The 14,266-nt window shown below is 45.0% G+C and overlaps 1 protein-coding gene across 3 annotated transcripts in view; it reads left to right on the forward strand.

Moving 5' to 3' along the window:
• Positions 1-7,098: 7,098 nt before the first annotated feature.
• Positions 7,099-14,266, forward strand: part of ANKFN1 (ankyrin repeat and fibronectin type III domain containing 1) — a 217,990-nt gene continuing 210,822 nt past the window's right edge. For all 3 annotated transcript variants that reach the window (XM_080994439.1, XM_080994438.1, XM_080994441.1), the window contains exon 1: positions 7,099-7,325. The gene's annotated coding sequence lies outside the window, so the exon portion shown is untranslated. The remainder of the gene's footprint in view (positions 7,326-14,266) is intronic.

Here is a 14,266-nt window from a genome sequence, read left to right on the forward strand (position 1 = left end):
TATCTCATAAAAACATCTTCAGAGAAATACTGGCTCTGCTCTAGAAAATAATTAACCGTCTTCCCCTAGAACAGTGGTTCTCAACCTGTGTGTCCCCAGATGTTGTTGGACTACAAGTCCCATCATCCTTGAGCTCTGGCCTTGCTAGCTAGGGGTGATGGGAGTTGTAGTTCAACAACATCTGGGGACCCACAGGTTGAGAAAGGCTGCCCTAGAACTATGGCCCCAGTTTACTCCACACCTGGCATGGCTGCTTTTAAACTTTGGAGACTCTAGATCAGGCATAGGCAAACTCCAGCCCTCCAGATGTTTTGAAACTACAATTCCCACCATCCCTGACCACTAATCTTGTTAGCTAGGGATCATGGGAGTTGTAGTCCCCAAACATCTGGAGGGCCGGAGTTTGCCTATGCCTGCTCTAGATGATCCAGTCAGAGATCTCATGACATCAGGTCTAGTTGTGCCCTCAGTTGCACTGGTCATGGGATGAAGGGAGGCAGGTGTGTGATGACTGCAAGACTCCTTCACGTTTCTCTGAATTTTGGAATGCAATCCTCCAGCCAAGGAATGCGTCCAAAAATGCATACACTGGGGCGGAGTGTGCACAATATATGCATATAACATGAGTCAACAGTGTGATGCAGTAGCAAAAAAAAGCTAATGCTATTCTAGGCTGCATCAACAGAAGTACAGTGGTACCTCGGATTACATACACTTCAGGTTACATACGCTTCAGGTTACAGACTCTGCTAACCCAGAAATAGTACCTCGGGTTAAGAACTTTGCTTCAGCATGAGAACAGAAATCGCTCGGCAGCAGCAGCGGGAGGCCCCATTAGCTAAAGTGGTGCTTCAGGTTAAGAACAGTTTCAGGTTAAGAACAGACCTCCGGAACGAATTAAGTACGTAACCAGAGGTACCACTGTATAGTGTCCAGATCAAGGGAAGAATTCAAAAGGTAAAGGACCCCTGACAGTTAAGTCCAGTCCAGTACCTATTTATCTACTTGCACTTTTTTGGGCATGCTTTTGAACTGCTAGGTTGGCAGGAGCTGGGACCAAGCTTGGTCAGACTACACCAGGAGTACTGTGCCCAATTCTGGGCACCACAATTTAAGAACGATGTTGACAAGCTGGAACGTGTTCAGAGGAGGGCAACCAAGATGATTGAGGGTCTACGCCACATATGCTTAAGACAGCCCTGGAGACTTTAAGGGGCGAACCAGGCTACGCGAACCCTGAAATCTCAGGAGGGGATCACGAGATGAAAAGGAATTGCTGCGGCGTGGAAGAGAGAACCCTAGAACTGACCGTGAGTAGTGAGCAGGGAGAGGGAGAACTCCTCAGATGCTAGACCCAGCGATCCTCCGCTGTCGAGAAGCCTGAGTCCAGGGGTATGGTAGGGCATTACTTCCATTGGAATAAAGCATATTTGAAGGACTAGCGTGGATAAAGGATGAGTTTGCAATTAATGAAGTTAAGACTCAATGATTAAATGCATTGATTATAATGGATTGAAAACTGAAAGCTAATCAGAATACGTTTTGCATGGACTTCAAGCTGTAACAGGACTAAATAAGATTAAGGACGTTCTATGCAGGTGGCGCAGTGGGTTAAACCACAGAGCCTAGGACTTGCAAATCAGAAGGTCGGTGGTTCAAATCCCTGCAACGGGATGAGCTCCCGTTGCTCGGTCACATCTCCTGCCAACCTAGCAGTTTGAAAGCATGTCAAAGTGCAAGTAGATAAATAGGTACTGCTCCGGCAGGAAGGTAAACAGCGTTTCCGTGAGCTGCTCTGGTTCGCCAGAAGCAGCTTAGACATGCTGGCCACATGACCCGGAAGCTGTATGCCAGCTCCCTCGGCCAATAAAGCGAGATGAGCCCCACAACCCCAGAGTTGGCCACAACTGGACCTAATGGTCTGGGGTCCCTTTACCTTTTACTCCATTAAAACCAACTTTATTTGCATGCAACACTACAGAAGTTTAACAGAATTAAGAAAACTACTAAGTGACTGTGAAGGCCATTTCTGGATCCACACGTCCTTCCACAGTGGGGACATAGATTTCTGGGTGGGAGTTGATCACGGTGAGGGTTTGCCAAGTGTGCCTTCCTCTTAGCACATTTCTCCCTTTTGTCCTGAGTTCGAGGGTCTTCAAAGCCCATGACACCTTTGGTAAGTCTGTTCTCCAGTTGGAGCACCCACAGGCCAGTGTTTCCCACTTGTCGGTGTTTATACTACATTTTTTAAGATTTGCCCTGAGAGAGTCTTTAAACCCCTTTTGTTGACCACCGGCATTACGCTTTAAGTTCAGAATAGAGTAGTTGCTTTGGAAGACGACAATCAGGCATCCGCACATCATGACTGGTTTAATGAAGTTGGACAAGTCACCTAAAGTGTGAAAGAATGAAAACCAGGCACCTCACAGAAACCAAACTCAGTTTCTCATTGTCGACACACATCCATGCCTTGAAAATGATATTGTGTCTCACCCTCCCCCCCCAAAAAAAGAAAGAAAGAAAAGGAAGGGAAAACTTCTTTGCAACAAAGGAAACTGGCTGCGCCTGTTGAGAACTGTTCATCTCGCTAAAGAGCTGCTCCTTCACTTCTGAGACGAGTAAGGCTGCTATAAAACCTCACTTAGCATGAAAGCCAAGCTTCTCCACACGTCTGTTAAAAGAAAACATTAAGCAGCGGCTGCCTGGGCTTGGGTATCATGAAGCATTAGCATAGGAATGCCAGAGCCAAGGCCCTCTGTAAGCCGTCAAGAGAGCCTTGCTCTCAAACCTCGCATTGGGATATAAAATTATTAGCGCTCGTTTCTCCTCACACCCACTGCCCACACACGGCTAGAAATCACCTAGCGCTGCGTGACTGGAGTTTATTTATTTACTTTAATAAACAAGCAGCGGAGTCTGTAGAATGAGGCTATGGAAAAACATGCTAAATCGCTGCTTCGAGGGGACCTGTCAGTCAGCGTTTTCACGATATATATATGTCTGTCCTCTGTTTATTATTCAAGACAAAGACATTGAAAATAAATATCTGTCTCCAGGTGGAAGGTTTTCTTTTTTTTAATTTTCTTTTTTTGAAAACCAAGACATGACTCTTTGTAACTTATCAAGTGGAAGACAGCCTCATTTATGGGAACTATCCTGGGGAGACATTCAAAGTCCTTGATAACCAAACATTTGGATAAAGGAGAGTATTATTTGCATAGTCTTAAGGTGTGTCCATAATATACATTTAAAGCACTATGATACCGCATTAAACAGTTATGGCTTCCACCAAAGAATTCTGGGAGCTGTAGTTGTTAGGAAGCCTCCTGTTCCCCTCACAGAGCTTCCCTGTTTAGGGAAGTTTTTAATGTTTGATATTTTATCGCTTTATTATTACTATTATTATTAATATTCTGTTGAGAGCCGCCCAGAGTGGCTGGGGAAACCCAGCCAGATGGGTGGGGTATAAATAATAAATTATTATTATTATTTAAATCATTATTATAATTTCCAGAGTGTTTTAACAATCCCTGTTCAACTCTAGAGCATTTATGGCAGAATAAATCTCAGTCGGTATTTTACTACAAGATTGAAGGCAATGCTCCAGACACAAAATGCTGTTGTTTATCTCTCTCTCTGGCATCAAAGTGAGAAATAATTGCACTGGGGAAATTGTTATTTTAAAGAGAGCAGTGTGTGTGTGTGTGTGAGAGAGAGAGAGAGAGAGAGAGAGAGAGAGAGAATAGTGTGGTTATGGTGGAAGTTCAGGGACCCCACAAATGGCAGTGCAGAGTGTGGCAGATGATAGAAACCCCACTGCCAACTTGAGCATGTTGCTGCCCATCAAGGGCCACCTCTGGTTGCTGCAAGATCCTTTCACCTTTGAAGGTGACTCGGAAACTGCAATTAATCCAGAATGCGGCAGCTAGACTGGTGACTGGGAGTGGCTGCCGAGACCATATAACACCGGTCCTGAAAGACCTTCATTGGCTCCCAGTACGTTTCCAAGCACAATTCAAAGTGTCGGTGCTGACCTTTAAAGCCCTAAACGGCCTCGGTCCAGTATATCTGAAGGAGCGTCTCCACCCCCATCATCCAGCCTGAGGTCCAGCGCCGAGGGCCTTTTGGCGGTTCCCTCGCTGTGAGAAGTGAGGTTACAAGGAACCAGGCAGAGGGCCTTCTTGGGAGTGGCGCCTGCCCTGTGGAACGCCCTCCCATCAGGTGACAAGGCAATAAACAACTATTTTACTTTTAAAAGACACCTGAAGGCAGCCCTGTTTAGGGAAGTTTTTAATGTCTGATGCTGTATTGTTTTTGATATTTGGTTGGAAGCAGCCCAGAGTGGCTGGGGAGACCCAGTCAAATGGGCGGGGTATAAATAATAAATTATTATTATTATTATTATTATTATTATTATTATTATTATTATTCAGTGGTACCTCGGGTTAAGAATTTAATTTGTTCTGGAGGTCTGTTCTTAACCTGAAACTGTTCTTAACCTGAAGCACCACTTTAGCTAATGGGGCCTCCTGCTGCCCCCACGCCACCGGAGCACGATTTCTGTTCTCATCCCGAAGCAAAGTTCTTAACCCGAGGTACTATTTCTGGGTTAGCGGAGTTTGTAACCTGAAGCATCTGTAACCTGAAGCATCTGTAATCTGAGTTACCACTGTATTATTATTTCATAGTCAGTGGGAAGCTGGCCAGCCACATACATGGTTAGAGGTGCTCGTTTTATCTATTTTACTTTTAAAACACGTTCGTTTCTACAGCACACTGATGATCATTCCCAAGTAAATGTGCTTAGGAGCATCGTGCCAGAGGAAGCAAATCCGATTTCATTCCAATAGTCACAATGGTGCTGTGAATTAAGTGAGTTTTTCAAAAGGAGAAATTACACATGCTCCGAATATTTCTTTAAAAAAATCAAAACAGGGAAGGCAATCTGCCTTTGCTTAAAAAAAAAAAAATAGCAGAAGGGTGGGGAACTTGTGCCCCTCAAGATTCTGTTGGAGCGCGATTGGTTCGGCCACACCAGATGCAGAACTACTGGGCTGCCATAGCACTATGTCATTGAATGGAAGGTGAGAGGCAGGGATGCGCTGGATGTTGCCATTGCACAGGCTGTTGCTGAAATTTGAGATGTCAAGGTCCACCACTGGTCAGGGTTAATGGGAGTAGAGCCCATCACCATCAGAGTGGTCATAGGTTGCCCTTTCTCACTCCAGCATATCAGTAATGTAGAAGAAGTTGTAAAACAGAACTGGCCAGGATGAGAGGGCAAAGGGAGAAGAAAAATGTTAGCTGAAGTTCAAACAATACTTATGACCTGCTTGGGAAAGAGCCCATAAGACCACAATGTTTAGGGTCTAAAATTAACTAGCTGTACCACTGGAGAGAGAGAGAGGTTAAAAGATAGAACAACCTGGGTGGAAAATGTTTAATTACCCTAACGGCAGCCAGGCAACCTTCAGAATGCTGACCATGTTCTTACAATAATATTATATAGTATAAGATGTGACAAGAATAGGTCATATATTCGGGCTGTGCATCAAACTCCTAAAATGGGATGTCAGCAGAAAAAAAGAGCTTTTTGGGAGCTAAACAAATTGATGGTTTCTCTCCCGGCACCCTCCCCCCTCAGAAAAATCACTCTTTCTCTGGGGTATTTATTTATAAAAGTATTTATATACTGCTAAATCACAAACCACTTAGCCTGAAACAGGGCATGTTCCCATGTGAGGCACATTCTATATACATGATGAAACTTGAAATGGGGGCATGTATGCTCTTTGGATATAGGGACGCGGGTGGCGCGTCTAAACCACAGAGCCTAGGGCTTGCTGATCAGAAGGTCAGTGGTTCGAATCCTTGTGACGGGGTGAGCTCCAGTTGTTCGGTCCCGGCTCCTGCCAAACTAGCAATTCAAAAGCACGTCAAAGTGCAAGTAGATAAATAGGTACCGCTTCAGCAGGATAGTAAACGGCATTTCCGTGCACTGCTCTGGTTCACCAGAAGTGACTTAGTCATGCTGGCCACATGACCCAGAATCTGTCTGCGGACAAACACCGGCTCCCTCGGCCAGTAAAGCGAGATGAGCACCGCAACCCCAGAGTCATCCGCGACTGGACAGGGGTTCCTTTACCTTTACCTATGTTCTTTGGAAATGGTACAGTCCCAGGGAAGACTGTACCATATATCCTTATCAGCAATTGAACCAGTTCTAAGTGGATAAGGAAAATGACATTGTGTTCCTTACTACAGTCTGTTCCTAGGGTGGGTCCTCACTGCAATTTCTTTCTCCTCCTCCATATGGCTACATCAAGACACCCACCTCAATTCCGCCATCTTTGTTCCCTCCAATTGTTGTTGGACTACAGTTCCCTGATCACTCGTCATGTTGGCTGGGGCTGTTGGGAGTCTAGAAAGCCACAGGCTCCGAATCTTTGCCTTCAAGACAGTTTCTATCTTCCAGTCTTTTGGCTTCTGCAACTAGCTCTTACGCCAAAAACCCTGTCTCCCAGCAGTTCTTTCAAGGGGATGGCTACCTGCTTCCCTCAGGAAACTTGACATCTCTTCCTCCTCCTCAGGCCTGTTGGCATATCTGTGGGTCCCTTCTTACACGGAACATTTCCATGATTTTGTGTGTGTGTGTGGTTTTGTAGGCTAATGCGAAATGGGTTTGCTTGCTGAGCCAATTGTGCCACACTCTTCTTCACAGAAGGTCAGAGCAAAGCGACATTTTGCCAACTTTTCCGCAGCAACAGGATTTTGTAAACAAACAGCGGCAACTCACAGGCTTCTAGCGAAGCAGGAATCAAATATTTAGGGAATCCTCCGAGATGGGGGATGCGGACAGTTCCTAACCAACACTGCTGACATCTCTTTCAGTAGCATGACCAAAGCTTGCATTTTTGTTTCAAAATTTATAATTATTAGAATTAGGTCTATGGACCCCAGACACTTGTCTCTTTCCCCCTTCTGTGTCCCCTTCTGACACTGCCGTTGGTGCTTGCAGTACTTGAGAGCCAGCTTCTACAAATGAGGCGGCCATTCTCAGCTATGCAGACAAAGGGAGTGGTTCCCCTAGCAACAGGAACCATGTGGAGGTTCTCAGAAAGCTCTCGTTCTCCCGTTTTCTTTCGACTTAGTGCCTTTTGCACGGCATCTCTCGAACAGAGGAACTCGAAAACTGGGCATGAAACTGCAGCCAGCCTTTTTGAAAAACAACTTACTCTACCCAACAAACGGCACCAGCTTGAGAAGGCAGATGTTCTGCAGTCCAAGTGAGAGGAGGGGCGGAAAAAACCCTATGATGCTAGCTGGTAAGTAACCTAAGGAGTGCAACTCAGGTTGTTTAGAGAAAGGGAAAAGTTTGTGCCGCTATGTTACTGGATTCTGCACTCATTTTTTCTTTCTTTTTTGATAGCAGGGGGTTGGCACTGAGTTCTGTAATCATGAATGATGGTGGTGGTTTATCTCCATCACAGAGTTTGTTGTGTAGAAGCACTGAAGTGGTGATTGCAGGGCTGAGCATCTGGGCTCGTACTATGTGGTCTCTAGCAAGTCAAAATCTTCTTTTGAATGCAGCTTCAGTTTTGCCGCCCGTCAACTTGGAACTGTATGTCACAAGGGTGTTGCTAATTACTGTATACTTCAAGGACTGCTACTGATTGCAGCATCGACATTTGCTCAAGCTGCAGTCCTGTGCATGCTTACCTGCTGGGAGTAATCTTCATGGAACGCAGTGGGGCACTACTGAGTTAATCCCACATAGAGTTATACCATCAGTGTAGCTTTTGAGATCAAGACCACTTGTGGCATGCAAAAACTGAAATTTTTGCATGTAGTTCAAAACGATTCAAAGCAACAAGGCAGGTTTAATTTCCATTTTTTTTTATTTTAAAAAAGTGTGTTTGTGTGTTTTACTTTGGGTGCTTATTATTTTGAAAGATAGGATCAAGGTCATATTGAGCATCTATTCCACAAAAATGAACTTGTGGAAATTCAGTGAGCAATATTATGTGAATTATGCATCCATTATATAAAAATGAACTTGTGGAAATCCAGTGACAATCCAGTGGGAAGGAGAGATTTTCAAGTCACGTTCCTTTGATATTTTTGTTAGGATTTACCATGTGAATTTGGCTTCAGTTTCTTCTGCACCAGGCTATTAGAAGTGCGCTGGTGTTAACGTGCTCTCGCTGCAGCTCACTGTTATCAGATTTCTTGCCGTGCGAGAGTCCAAGGTAATGCAGCAAACATCTGGCTCCTTAAACAAAATGTACAGTGCCAAATTGATTCATAATGAAAATCCATGGGGTAGATGGAAGGCTGCAGAAGGAAGTAAAGATGTTTTCTAGGCTGTTTGTTAGCGGAGAACCAGGCTTGGGCAAATAGCTTGGGATTCATGATAAGGACAACTTTGTAGATCAGGTCAACTGTCCTGCATGCAAAATGCTAAACTATTTGGCATCAGCAATGCAAGCCAAGGAAAATTGGATTTGGAACAGGTTGCTGTTTTGATTACTCCTGCCCTGAAGGGAGATGAGAGGCAGGAATATGGAACACTGCTGAGTTTGGAAAATGGGAAGGACTTGTTTTGAGGGATATATATTTAATGTCCTTTCAATATGATCCAGTTTTGAACCCCAGTTTTTGTTCCTTCTCACATCTACCTTTCTGTGATTCCTCTCTTCCTCCTTTTCCCACCAAAACAACCATTTTTAAAAATCTTATCTTCTTTATAGTTTCCTTCACAGTTGTGAACCCCTTTCCCCAACCAATTCCAGGACCCTTAGCAAACTACAGTTCCCAAGATTCTTTGGGGGGAAGTCATGTGATTTAAATGTATGATATACATGCAGTGCATATCTCAACTTGCCTCATTATAGCACTAGTCCTGCAATATTCAGTTCCAGTTGCAAGCCCTTATTCAGGCACCCCCCCAATCTCCCCGACACCTTATTTACTATTGGCTTTTCTGTTAACAAGACCAGGCATTTTGTTTTAGAAGTTGTGTAAAATAATTTCCCTCAGCATGGGCACAATGAGATTTCCAGTTATCTACTTGTCAGCCAGGGACGCGGGTGACGCTGTGGGTTAAACCACTGAGCCTAGGGCTTGCTGATCGGAAGGTTGGCGGTTCAAATCCCCACGACAGGGTGAGCTCCCGTTGCTCGGTCCCTGCTCCTGCCAACCTAGCAGTTTGAAAGCACGTCAACGTGCAAGTAGATAAATAGGTACCACTCTGGCGGGAAGGTAAACGGCATTTCCGTGCGCTGCTCTGGTTCACCAGAAGTGGCTTAGTCATGCTGGCCACATGACCCGGAAGCTGCATGCCGGCTCCCTCAGCCTATAAAGCGAGATGTGCGCCGCAGCCTCAGAGTCGGCCACGACTGGACCTAATGGTCAGGGGTTCCTTTACCTTTACTTGTCAGCCAGTGATCCTTTAATCGCATTGTTGAATGGGTATGAATAATCTGCAGCAAAGAAATCTGCAGCAGCTCTGGGAAAAGGGCTCACTTGTCCCCCAGTTCCCCAAACTGCAATAGCAGCAGTTGTGACGTCTTTCTCCTTTCCCTCTAGAGTGTGCCTTTGGGGTTCTGTGCCTGTGGGAGTGTGTAGGGAATTGACTTTGATAATGCCCACATTCTGTGGAGTAGGAACTTTGGTTAGCAAGCCGAACTTCTCACAAAGTAAGTATCCTGGGGCACCAATTAGGAAATGTATTGCAACACGAGCTTTCAGGGAAAAGAGTCGATTCACCAGACAGATGAAGTGGACAGTGGAAGTGTTAGTTGTTAAAGCGAACGTGGACTGAAGAAGACAGTTATGCAAGCAACGTTAAACAATAAAGGAGCATAGCCTGAAAGCAGAGCAATCCTCTGTGAATCAGTAAAGCTGAAGGGAGCAAGAGACTCAATTGCGTGGCACCAACAGGTCCACAGATGTTGATAATTCACATGTACCTAACCAACGAAGCCATCTACTGATCTGCAAGACAGAGCTGTTCCACCAGACCTTTGGCCGAGGCACAGTCTGACCCCCTCCTTCTGTAATCCTGATAGAACTCTAGCCCAATGGTTGCCATTAATTTGATTCTGAATTGATTTTAGAATCAAATTAATGGCAACCATTGGGCTAGAGTTCTATGAGGATGTATTTCAATTAATTGTCTGTGATTTTATGTAAACTGTGCTATTTTTACTGTTGTTAGCCGTTCTGAGCCCAGCTTTGGCTGGGGAGGGCGGGATATAAATAAATTATTATTATTATTATTATTATTATTATTATTATTATTATCTGGGAGGTGCTCCCCATGATCCTTTGCGGTCTCACATTGTGATGATGGGACTATTCTGGGTGGTGGGGTGGGGTGCCTTTTCCAGTCTTGGAGTGTGCTCCTGTTCTGTGTGGGAAGCTGAGCTCCTCAAGTTTAGAGGACTTAAAACCTTGCAGCCATACCTGACTATGTCTACTATAACCGAAGTCTCATTACAGGTCCTACGTGGGTGGCACTGTTGTCTAAACCACTGAGCTTCTTGGGCTTGCTGATCAAAGGGTTGGCGGTTCAAATCCCTGCAACAGGTTGAGCTCCCATTGCTCTGTCCCAGCTCCTGCCAACCTAGCAGTTTGAAAGCACACCAGTGCAAGTAGATAAATAGGTACCGCTCCGGCGGGAAGGTAAATGGCGTATCCATCCGCTCTGGTTTCCATCATGGTGTCCCATTGCGCCGGAAACAGTTTAGTCATGCTGGCCACATGACCTGGAAAGCTGTCTGTGGACAAACATTGGCTCCCTCGGTCTGAAAGCGAGATGAACTCCACAAACCCCATAGTTGCCTTTGACTGGACTTAACCGACCAGGGTTTTTTTACCTTTTTACCTTTACAGGTCCTGCTGTTGAAAAAGGTAAAGGTAAAGGGACCCCTGACCATTAGGTCCAGTCGTGGCCGACTCTGGGGTTGTGGCGCTCATCTCGCTTTATTGGCCGAGGGAGCTGGTGTTCAGCTTCCGGGTCATGTGGCCAGCATAATAATAATAATAATAATAATAATAATAATAATAATAATTTATTATTTATACCCTGCCCATCTGGCTGGGTTTCCCCAGCCACTCTGGGTGGCTTCCAACTGAATATTAAAAACAGTACAGCATCAGACATTAAAAACTTCCCTAAAGAGGGCTGCCTTCAGTTGTCTTTTAAAAGTAAAATAGTTGTTTATTGCCTTGACATCTGCCTGGTTCCCTGTAATCTTACTTCTCGCAATGAGGGAACCGCCAGAAGGGTTCATGATTAAGCCGCTTCTGGCGAACCAGAGCAGCGCATGGAAAGGCCATTTACCTTCCCGCCAGAGTGGTATCTATTTATCTACTTGCATTTGATGTGCTTTTGAAATGCTAGGTTGGCAGGAGCTGGGTCCAAGCAATGGGAGCTCACCCCATCGCAGGGATTCGAACTGCCGACCTTCTGATCGGCAAGTCCTAGGCTCTGTGGTTTAACCCACAGCGCCACCCATGTCCCCCTGCTGTTGAAAAAGCAGCACCTTAATGAGAGCAGAAGTGACCCTGCCTGAGGAGCTGTGGTACCTCTGGCCTTCCAAATGTTGTTGGATTCCAACTCCCATCAGCCCCAGCCAGTGTGGCCAATGGTCAGGTATGATGTGAGTTGTAGACCATCAACTTCTGGAGGGCCACACGTTACGGCATCCCTGATTTAAAGAGACGAGTGTTGAAACCTGGAACATGAAGGATGGATCAAGGGTGGAATATGCTAGCTCAGTCCTGGTTTCCAGCATAATAAACAACTGTTGAAGTTGCAGCATCTTGACAAGAGTAGCAGAATTGACCTTGTCTAGCTTCTACCCAAGCTCGGTTATTAAGAAAACAATAATCTCCTTAATCAACTATGGTTTCTTAAGCGAGGAATATTGCATCCAAACTAGCCAATTTCCCTTTGGAAGATACCTTCCCCACCCTCCCAATTGCTCCTTATTTTGCACCGAGCCAAACTGAAAGCATGTTGAAGGAAGATGACTCTTCAGAGTGACTGTGCCAACATTATTGTGCTCAATCTTCCTGGGACAGATATCTGGAGCTCACGGGGCCTTCTTTTTTTAAAACAGTATATGAACTGGAAAAAGCATTTTATTTTAGTTGAGGTTTTGAAGTTCTAATCCCACCCCACCCCCCTCCGCAACATCACGAGAAACAAATTGTCATTGACTGACAGAAACAGCTTACAGAAATTTCTGTAGGTGGCTGGAAGCCAAGGAATTGGAGAATTCGGAGTCTAGATGGAAAGATAATGGCTTACAGGTCTGTTTTCTGGCTTTTATCACTTGCGCATGGCAGGATTGTCATTGCTGAGAGGACTTAAAGATGAAATGATTTACCATCTCGGCTGAATTTATCTCTCGAGAATAAATACAGTTTCCCCAGGAAGGTTGACACCGCAAAGTATAATTATTAGGATAATGTACACAGCTACAGGAAGACACAGTCACACGTTTCAGGTCTTGCCAAAGGCGATCAGAATGCGGCACCATTCTCCTTTGTAGCTGAAAGTTGAAGTGATCCTGCTAAGTCAGGCACCAGTTGTCTGAGAAAATCTGATGCGTTAACTCTCTGTATGCTGTAGAGTATTGTGTTTCCTGAGGAATGAATGGATCCCATCTTGCTGGAAATTCAGTTGCATTCCACCTACATTTACGAGACAGGATGAGATTCAGAGAAAGAGCTGCTCACAGAACTGGGTGAGGAGGAGGAGGAGGATATGAAGAATTGAAAGAGCTGCGTTATCCAGTTGTGTGGTGTAGTGGTTATAGTGTTGGAATAAGATCTCATTTTTCTTCTGATGCTTCCGTATCTGTGGAGGAGTTCTTGCAGGTGGTAGACCAGTGTACATCATTGGTACATCAATCATTAGTACTTTTGGTTAGTACATTTAATTAGTGATGAACCTACTACCCCAAGCTTTTTAAAAAAGAAAAAAGAGAGGCAGGAAAGTAGCTAATTTTCCTGAGCCCACTTCCCAAATTTGTGCCTCCAGTATAATCACTGGGAGCATGACAAGATTGGAAGCCTCTATCCAAGGGAGTAAGAGATGTCCTTGTTTGATTTTAACCTGGGCTAGAGGAAGATTCTGGGCCAGAAATGATGTATCCACTTATTCCAAAATTCAGTCAAATGTTACAAGCTGGCTGAGCTGATATTATGACCATAATTACAAACTTTGGCGACATTGCTACCTTTAAAAATTTGACTATTATTGCTACGAGTAATTTATTCTGCAACGCTACACAGAGCAATTTTAGCAGTGGGGATTCAGTTTTAGTTGTTGTTTGTATTGTTTTTAAGGAAATATGCATTTTGAAACATGTGGAGGAATCACGGTGATGAGAAATACTGCCACCAGTCCAAAGCACACCTTTCGCATCATGGAAATGGAGCTGTTGGGTAGTCGATAAATGCCACACAACTTGGAACATAGTTATTTGCTTGTCTAGGTGAAATGTGGGTGCACATAACTCTTAAGAAAAGAAGTAAAAGCTTGCCTTCTTTGGAATGGTATACCTGCCTTTATTATCCTTCATTGATCAAAATAAATAAAGGCGTTGAATAAATTTAATTTAAATCCAGGTCAAAACACATTACAGGCATCTCCTCAGATATGTGGGGGTTACGTTCCCGGGTATCACATGTATACATGAAATCACGTATAGTGGGGGGGGGGCCACCATCTACAAAGTGGGTAAAGGTAAAGGGACCCCTGACCATTCGGTCCAGTCGTGACCGACTCTGGGGTTGCAGCGCTCATCTCGCTTTATTGGCCGAGGGAGCCGGCGTACAGCTTCCGGGTCATATGGCCAGCCTGACTAAGGCGAACCAGAGCAACGCACGGAAATGCCGTTTACCTTCCCGCCAGAGCGGTACCTATTTATCTACTTGCACTCTGACGTGCTTTCGAACTGCTAGGTTGGCAGGAGCAGGGACTGAGCAACGGGAGCTCACCCCGTCACGGGGATTCGAACCACCGACCTTCTGATCAGCAAATCCTAGGCTCTGTGGTTTAACCCACAGCGCCACCCCTCTAAACCTCTGGAAACTCTTGAAAAGCTCTTTAAAAAAACAGCAGCACTTACCAGACTGGGAGTGGTTGCTCTCAGTTTCTTAAGCGCTGGAGGATGATATGGAAACAACAAACTCGAACTGTCCACAGTCCTTAAAGGTCAGTGCAAAGGCTCATGGGATAGCTAGCCAT

Source organism: Podarcis pityusensis (assembly GCF_964106645.2).
Source record: "Podarcis pityusensis genome assembly, chromosome: 2".
Classification (NCBI taxonomy): domain Eukaryota; kingdom Metazoa; phylum Chordata; class Lepidosauria; order Squamata; family Lacertidae; genus Podarcis; species Podarcis pityusensis.